Source organism: Pteropus alecto, unplaced genomic scaffold (assembly GCF_000325575.1).
Source record: "Pteropus alecto unplaced genomic scaffold, ASM32557v1 scaffold410, whole genome shotgun sequence".
Lineage (NCBI taxonomy): Eukaryota > Metazoa > Chordata > Mammalia > Chiroptera > Pteropodidae > Pteropus > Pteropus alecto.
Genome location: NW_006429388.1, coordinates 82377 through 92467, shown reverse-complemented (window position 1 = coordinate 92467; position 10091 = coordinate 82377). Strand labels below are relative to the sequence as shown.

General features: G+C 31.3%; 2 pseudogenes; both read left to right on the top strand.

Annotated features, from left to right (window-relative positions):
* Positions 1–628: 628 nt before the first annotated feature.
* On the top strand, positions 629–940 carry LOC102886358 (annotated as a pseudogene).
* A 407-nt stretch (positions 941–1347) lies between these two features.
* On the top strand, positions 1348–1463 carry LOC112473651 (annotated as a pseudogene).
* The last annotated feature ends 8628 nt before the right edge of the window (positions 1464–10091 follow it).

Sequence of the window (10091 nt, the reverse complement as noted above, 5' to 3'; positions counted from 1 at the left end):
ATGCCATGTAATTGTTGTGAATATTAAATACTGTGTAATGTATAGAGATATATAAAAACTATTTGGTACAAAGTAAATAATAAATGATACTTTACTTTCACCCTTTAGTCACCCCTGAGATTATGACCTTATAAAATAAGTTAATAATATAGGGAGTCAGAAGCAATTTTCCCTCAGTTGTATTCACCTATTTGTGTTACTCATCTCTAAATCTTTTACTTAATCTATTTACAACTATGGTGTACATTACAATTGCCTGAGTTTATTTTTAATTTTTTATATCAATACCTATGCCTTACCTCAGACTGATAAATCATCATTTATGAGAGTAGAACTTAGTATTTTAAGAGCTTCCCAAATAATTTTACTGCATAGCCAGAATTAAGAACAACTTTTATAACATCTAAGACAGTGTTTTATACATATCTAACACTCTGTAAATATCTATTGAATAAAACTATTTTTAACCATACAAATAAGTTAACCATATTACTATATTTAAAAATTTTATTTGTTAGTCTAAAATTATATTAGACAACTTATTCATAACCGTAGTCATCTTATTTATGTTTTGATAGTATTTTAACTAAAAATCAATTTCAGAGCTGAGTGAATCTGCTGCGCCTCCTGCTACCACCTCAACAAAATACTGTCTCCAATGGAACATATCATAGAAACCATGATGTTCACTTTTCACATATTTGTTGAGGGTAAAGGCTACTTAACAAAGAAGGACGTGAGAGTACTCATGGAAGAGGCATTTTCTGGATTTTTGGAAAATTAAAAAGACCCTCTGGTCACGAACAAAATAATGAAGGACCTGGACCAGTGCCAAGATGGCTGAGTGGGCTTACAGAGCTTCTTTTCACTAATTGCTGGGCTCACAATTGCATGCAATGACTATTTTGTAGTACAGATGAAGCAAAAGGGAAAGAAGTAGTCAGCACTGAGCAATTACTCCCACCCTGATAAGAGTTCTCCCAATGAGTTACTTAAGAAATCTCTCTGCCCAATGGCTTCTCTCATATAAGGTTCATGAGTGGATTAAAAGCCTTAGAAAATGTACAAATAAAATCCCACCCCCATTTGACAAGAGAAAGAAAAGCCAATTAAAACCAGATAAGCTTTTGATTTTTATATTGCTCGCATTATCTTGCACTCAATAAACAAAATTATTTTGTAGTTCCTAAAAAAAAAAAAAATCAAGTTCATCTTCAAAAGATTATGATATGTCACAATCAAGAATATTGAAAATAATTGGACATGGTTCTATAGTGTAGCGGTTAGCACGTCTGCTTTACATGCAGAAGGTCCTGGGTTCATGCCCCAGTGCAGCCTTGGTCTGTGGTCTATGGCCATGCCACCCTAAACAAGCCTGATGTCTGATCTCAGAAGCTAAGCATGATCGGGCCTGGTTAGTACTCGGATGGGAGACCACCTAGGAAGACCAGGTGCTGTAGGCATAAATAATAATAAATAATAAAAATATATAGAAAATAATGTGGCTTGCTCACAGAAGGTGATTTTTCCCAAGAGAAAGAAGGTCTAAAACACGTTTGAACAGAGACAACATTATTAGACCTCTATTAATAACTTCCCAAGTAAATATGAGTGTATGGATGTTTTAATTTTTATGTTTATATGTGACATTCTGAGTAATGAAGACTCTTCCATGCTAATCATGCATTTTATTCTTTTAAGACCCAAGGAGTTTATGCTATTTTCCCTATGGCAAATAATAATATTAGTGCAAATATTTTTTGCAGTTATTTTCTCCTTCCAAGGCTTCTCCAATGTATATTTCTTATAAAACTGAGAAATAGGTTAAAAGAAATCTGGAGTATAAAATATGATTTGATACCATAAGCATAAAATAATTTAATTTTTATACTTGTACCATAATTCTATCTGGCACTCACTTCAATGATGTCACCATATTCACAGCTAGGTTAATGTATTACAATTTTTGTGAATTACTTTCAATCAATTAAAATAATCAGCATGTGTTATCATGGTTTACTATTCCAGTCATCTGTTGCTTTTCATGGTTTTAGAAATGCATAGCAATAAATTCAAAAGACATAGTTAGAATTTTAAGATCTGACAACATTGGAGACAAAAGCTGTGTAAGACGGTGAATATGGTACATAGAAAAAGGATTTATTTTAATGCTATAGTAAATTTTTTTCTGATTTATAATTTTTATTTATTTATTTATTTTTATTAAATTTTTTGGAGTGATATTGGTTAATAAAATTATATATGTTTCAAGTGTACAATTCAATAATATGTCATATGTATATTGCATTGTGCGTTCACCACCTAAAGTCAAATTTCATTCTGTCACCATATATTTCACCCCCTTTACCCTTATCTACCTTCCTCCTTCCTCCTTTTTCCTCTTGTAAGCACTAAACTGTGTCAGTATCTATGAGTTTTTGTATCTTGTTTGTTTGTTGCTTTGTTTGTTTATGTTCCACAAAAAAGTGAAATCATATGATTCTCAACTTTTTCTGTCTGACTTATTTCACTTAGCATGAAAATCTCAAGATCCATCTATATAGTCGCAAATGGCAGTACTTTATCTTCTCTTATGGCTGAGTAATATTCTATTGTATATGTGTACCACATCTTCTTTATCCAATCATCTATCAGACAGCACTTCAGTTGTTTCCATGTCTTGGCTGTCATGAATAATGCTGCTACGAGCATTGGGGTGCATATATCTTTATGCATAATTGTTTTCAAATTTTGGAGGTGGATACCCAGAAGAGGGCTTGCTGAGTCATATGGTAGTTTTGTTCTTAATTTTGTAAAAAATACTCCATACTGTTTTTTATAGTGGCTGTACCAATTTACATTTCTACCAGCAATGTATGAGGGTTCCAATTCTAAGCAATGTACCCATCTTTATTATATGAAATTAGACCTGATACTAAACACAACTGAGCATGATTTCTGTTTGTTCTTTTGTTTTTTGTTTTTTTCTCACATTTTCTCTTTTACTTAAGAGAAAGCTTTTCTTGTGATCTTGGCTTTGCCAATTAAATTAATGTTAAGAATGAATTTTACATATCATCAGAACTACCTGAAGATAATGTAAAAATGAAAGGCTACTGGAAAGACAAGTAAACAGGATGTAGAGTGAAGAAAGGAAACATAATGCATTAGTGTTATTATTATTTAGGCTGTAGCTAACATACAGTTTCTTGCCATGCAGTGTTCTGTCCATTTTTCATCATTTTTTTCTTTCCTCTCTCTGAACTGGAAAACTAGTAGAAAAATAAGCTGACAAATTAAGTCATAAGTAATGTCAAGAATCTATGTAGGATAATTGGTCGAAAATAGCTTAAAAACTTTAATTATTTTTCATATTTCTATAAGTTCCCTTTATTTTTCCATGTTTACAATAAATCCTAAAACTAGAGGTCAAAATTGCGTTCTCTCCCAGTTGTGTCTAGGTACCTACTATGTTGTACGAATTACTATGGAGGGACTGGGAATGATAGCAATGACCAATATCAGATTTAAATTCTTCTATCACTTTGACTTTATCTCCAGTTATTACCACTAAGTAATAACTTTTTGTTTGGTACTCTAGTTAGGAATTAAAGATAGATATCCAATAGTGTGTCTACCTGGCCACTTGGGCTAGAGTTCTTGGTCCAGTCATCAAGGTATAAAGTCGACCTCAGCTCTACAGGAATTAGAAGAAACTACTAGCTGATAACTAAAACTACTTACCCTTCTTCTGGGCACACAGTTAGGCTAAATGTCTCACCTTCCTTTTCAATTAGATGTGGCCATGTGGTAGAATTTTGGTCAATAGAATAAGACGTTGTGCCATTTTCTGGTAAGGCTTATCAGTAGCTTATAATTTCCCCTCAATTCTTTTTATTTTTTTTAATAAATGCATATGGAAAAAGCTCTAGGGAATGGCGCATCCATAGATAGAAAAAATATATATATATAGGTCACCGCCTGAAGGAATGCATCTTGCCAATAGGAAACACCCAATTTGAACTGTTAAATTAGCAAGAAATAAACCTGTATTGAGGTTGAGTTACTATACTTTTCATTCTATTCGTTATAGTAGTTTAGCTTACCATACAAAATATACAGTCTCAGACTCTACTTTTTTCCCTATATCCAGAAGTGACAATGTCTTAGTTAGAGTTTCACATTAATTATTTTCAGAAGCTATATATGTATATACTAGAATGCTAATTTTTAATTTTGCAATTGAAAAACCTTATTCTAGTGGTAAAAGAAAATCTATATGACATCAAAACACTTGGTAAACTGAATTAGATAGTCACAGAACTACTTAACAAAAATCTAAATATGGCGAACATTGAGAGGCACAAAATATAGGTCACAGGATAAACTGATTATTAATTATTGATCTATAATAAGAGACGTATCTATTTGAGAACAATATAATTTTACTCATATGTGGGATATAGAACAAAGAGACAAACAAACAAGGCACACAAAAACTTATAGACATTGACAACAGTTTTGTGATTATCAAAGGGAAAGGTAAAAGGCGGGGAAAGGTAGATAAGAGTATAGGGGGTCAAATATATGGTGATGGAAGGAGACTTGACTTTGAGTAGTGAACACACAATGTAATGTTCATATGATGTATTATTGAAATGTACACTTGAAACCTATATAATTTTATTAACCAATGCTGCCCCAATAAATTTAATTAAAAAAAATAAAAACAAGAGAGATATGTTTAGTAACAGAAAACTCATGTCCACAAGACACAGTACCTCACTTCATTGCATCATGCTGGATAAACAAGGCTACTAAGTCAGTAGATCCTAAAAATTCTCATCACAAGGAAAAAAAAGGGTTTTCTTTGACTATGTGAGGTGATGAATGTTAACTAAACTTATGTGGTAATTATTTGGTAATTATATGTAAATCAAATTATTATGCTGTACATCTTAAACTTATACAATGCTGTATGTCAATTATATCTCAATAAAAGAGAAAAAAAATAAAAACAAGGCTAAATTCTTACTATTTTTGCCTTTTTTATGTAGACTTTTGGCAATCTACCTCAAACTACGATAACGTATTTTTTTTCATAGTACAAACACGCTAATTAACTTAAAACTTTAGTTACATTCTAGTCCTGAAGAAATAAGCTAATCATCTTGATTACAGAAGACACAATATCTCTTAATAACCACAATTGCATGCAGTTCTATAAGGCGAATGCTGATAACCTGCAGATGGCTAATCTTATTTATTGTAAGTTTTACTTTTTTGTCTTCAAGAGAGTCATCTTATTTCCAAGTTTCTTATCTAGCTCAGGAGCTTTAACACAGAGTACTTTGATCCTAGAAAATTAAGGCTTTCAGGACCTATACCAATAGGGTTTTCTTGAATATAGTAAGAAACTTAGACTTATTCACAAATGATTTATTTGCTTTTAAAAATAGAGTTCATGAGGGGCTGGGAGAATTGGATGAAGGGTTTAAAAGTACAAATTAGTAGTTGATAGATGGTCACAGGGATGGGGAGCGCGGCATAGGGAATGCAGTTAGCATTAATATGTTGACTAGGTGGAGGGCGAGGGGAGGGAGGAAGCAATTCGGGGAATCGTTTTATAAACTATATAGATGTCTAACCAATGTACTGTATACTTGAAACTAATTAAAATAAATAAATAAATTTTAAAAATAGAGTTCAAATGATTAAAACATCACCATGCAAAGCAAAAGAAAGAGAAAAAGGGAAAGAATTAAAAAATCTGAACTGATGCCCTAAACTGCACTCCTATTTTGCCCTCTCTCCTGCTCTCACACAACCCTCACCATCTAAGTGCTTAATCATATTGATTTGTTTTTACTAAATCATGCAATGGACAGTTCAGGATTTTTGTTGTTGCTGTCTTGTTTTTTTAATTATTTATTAATTTTAAAGGTAGCCATTCTCTGTCTTTCTCTTTGTCTTTATGAGCTGTTCTTTCTTTTCTTCCTTTATTCATGAGTTACTTCCTCTCTGGAGCAATCTCTTTCTAGAACAATTTATTGATTTGCTGAGAAGACACTTTTCTTGTCACCTTTTTCTTAGTGGAGGCCCATGTTGGTACTTTGCCTACTCTAGCTATTTCTAATTATTCTCTCCCCAGCTATCTTTATAAACAAAACTCAACAGCCAAGTCATTTAAAATGCTTAGATCATCTTGCCATCAAACTAAAATTGTATAAAATATGTAAACCATTTAACCAAGCAAATATATGTTAAACATAAACAAATTTCTTCACAATTCTAAATGCTATACACTTCTAGGAAAATATTTTGGATAATCTACTTGGATAGATTCTAAAAATAGGCAAAGACTTCAAGTAAATTTAGCCACAAGTGTATAAGTGGAACAAATTCACAAAACTATCAAATAAAACTAAAGTTAAAAGCAAAAATGTTAATAAATAGATTTGAGCTTATGTTAGACCTATATTCTCCCACTTATTAAACCATAATTAAATACGAATGCCAAAATATTTCACAAATTAACACAAATAAATCAATAATTTACTTGGTTCAGATTCCTAGGAGCAATAACTAGAGACACACATAACTTACATTTTGTTAAATAGCCCATTCCTGAGATAAGTCTTTGAATGTGAAATATTTGTTTCCCAAATATTAAGAATGAGAATTATCTATTAAGTAGAATGTATAATTGGCTTTTTCCTCTTCATTAACTTGTACTCACCAATCAGGCCCTGTTTTCTTTTATGTTTACAAGATACATTACTGCAGCTATTTTGTGATCTATTTCTCCACATTTACAATATCTTTGATTTCTTTTTAACTACTTTTGTCTTTCAACTTTCTAAAATAGTCTTCTTTCTAATTTAATTTTCTAGTCCTGGATTATTGATATGTAAAAAAAATAATAAGACAAGATAATAATTTAAGATTACTTATCTTTTAGAAAACAGCTTTTATAAAATGCTCAATAAATTCATACCCTTAAAATTTAGGTTTTCTGTAACTATATATATTTCTTCATTCTCTAAACTGTTTGTTATAATTAATATTTAAATATGAAATAAACAACATTTATTCATTAGATTTAAATGCAAGAAAAAGTTCTGTCTTCTCACCTTATGATGGAAGCAGCCCAATGGTGCTCTAACACCAACAGCCCAAGTATTACATTAGGAAAATCCTAAGTAGTCTTTATCGAGTCCGAAACACTAATGATGTAGTTCTTAACTATCCATAATTGCCCTTGGTTTAATTGGCATGTTTAACTCAGAAGCCATCAAATAGGAAAAGGAAAAGAAAGAGCACTTTATACTCCCCTCTATATTTCTCAACTTGAAAGCATGTAGTGAATATGCATGTGAGCTTGAATTCTGGATCTGACACTTAAGAATTTAATACTTGAGCTTCAGTTTCCTCTTATGTAAAACAGGAGTAATAATAATGTCTGCCTTATGGTATTGTTGTGATGAGTAAATGAAGTAACATATTTAAAAAAGTTTATAAGAACACCTAGCACATAGTATGAGCTTAAGAAATGATAGGCAGTATCTTATACTGTTCACATTTTTCTTCACAAATTCCCAAGTATCAGACTGAAAGCTAAAACTTGAGGTCAGTCTTTTGTGTCATGCTTGGAATCATAGAAGTATATCCCCATCCATCTTTCAAAATCTTTACAGAAAAAAAAAAATATATATATGATGTCCATTAAATTCTCATTTTAAAACTAAAAATAAGGTCTTATAAGTGTAGTTTCTCATCTAAATGAGATGAGAAATACAGTCTGACATATTTACTAAGTGTACACAATTTGAAGTCACCTGATAAAGGTGATTGCAAAATAAAATAAATTAGAATTTTAACAAATTTAAAGTGCATACAGGTATAAATTAAGGATGTTGCTAAATCATTTTTATTAAATTTATTGAGGTAACATCGGTTAATAAAATTACATAGGTTTCAACCATGCAATTTAATAATATGTCATATGTATACTACATTGTGTGTTCACTACCCAAAGTTAAAATTTTTTCTACCACCATATATTTGACTCCTTCCCTCCTTTCCTCTGGTGACTACTAAACTGTAGTCCATGCCCATGGGTCACCATGCTATATTAGTAGCAAACATGGGGGTAATATTTAATTATTCATTTTTAATAAACTTTTAAAATAATGGACACCAATAAATGTGTTGGTAAGAAAAAAATTGATTTATATCTCACATAAAATGACACAATACCATCCCATCTCACTATTACTCCCCTCTGCATCCTCCTCACACTTACATATACACACAACTTAAACCTTGTTTAAGGATGCAGTAAAGCATGGTGATTAAGAGCTCATGCTCTGGAGATAGACTGCCAGAATTAAAATCCTGATTTTAACACTTATTAGATATTTAACTTTCAGCAAATTAAGTTCTTTCAAACTTAATTGCCTCATTTCTGAAAAGAAATGACAGTAGTGGTGCCTACCTAAAATGATAATGAGATTGTTTTAAGTGTTAACAGATTAATGCATCTAAACAAATTGGAACAGACTTTGGCACTTAGTAAGAGCCCAGTAATAGTAATTACAGTAGTCTCCCTCTTATGCATGGGGGATTCATTTCAAGACCAACAGTGGATACCTGAAACCTCAGATAGTACCAAATTCTATATATACTATATTTTTCCTATACAGGAATACATTGGAGATATTGTATATTTGCTTCAGACCACTGCAATAAAGTTAATAACACAAGTAAAGATGTCACACAATGTTTTGGTTTCCTTGTGCATGTAAAAGTTATGTTTAAACTATCATGTACTCAATTAAGCGTGCAATAGCATCATGTCCAAAAGTACAATGCATATACCTTAATTAAAAATACTTTATTGCTAAAAGAAAGCTAATTATCATATGATCCTGTTGAAAAAATTCTGCCTATAGACTTACCCAATGCAAGGTTGCCACAAACCTTCAATTTGTAAAAAACACAATATCTTCAAAGTGCAATAAAAGAAATGAAACAATGTATGCTTGTACATACATATTTATAATAAAATTAAATTTATAAATTAAGCACAATAAGAGATTAATAACAATTACTACTAATAAAAAAGAACAATTATAACAATATACTGTAATAAACATTTTGTAAGTGTTTCTCTCTCTCTCTCTTTTTTTCTCTCTCTTTTACTATCTCTCTCTCTTAATGGATCTGATAATTGAGATGGCTACTAAGTGACTAATGGGCGAGTAGCTTATACCGCACTAATATGCTGGAAAAAGAGATAACTCATATCCCAAGAGGGGCAGATCAGGAAGGCATGAGAATTTATCACACCACTCAGAACAGTGTGTAATTTAAAATAGTATTTTTTTTTTAATTTCTGAACTTTAAAAAAAATATTTTTGAACTGCTGGTGATCTCAGGTAACTGAAACCACAAAAAGCAAAACTAAAGATAAGGAAAGACTACTATAATATTTATATTCCTTTGGAAACATAACATCAGAAATTACAAAAAAAATATCTTTTTATTTTGCCACTGTGGGATAAACTCTTAAAGAATAGCTATTTTCTTACTGTTTTGAAACATGGTTATATAGTATATAGTCTAATATCAATCAGTAGTGGCATAATAAAGATTAGAGAACATATTTAGTTGTCTCACTGCTATATTATATATGGGGACTTCAATCAAAGCTGTATAAGTACCCTCAACTTTTAAGCTTCCCCAATAGTTGAATAAAGCTAACATGTAAAATATATTTACTATATCTATAAAGAATCATATTTTGCACACTCTCTCATAAAGCAAATAAAAAAAAATAAGTTATGATTGTACCTGAACACTGAATAGTTCCAATGTCTCCATTCCAGGGATTTTGGCAATTAGCACGACATCCAATAGAAGCATGTAGGTGTAAATATTTAACTCCATTCTATAGAAAACAAACTCATGCTACAGAAGGACTATATGATCTGCTTAGCCACAGCGGTTAAAATCTACTTGACTCCTCTTTGCCTAGGGGAAAGGATAAAGGAGATAGTTATCACTTGTATAGTGTAGTCTTTTTTTTT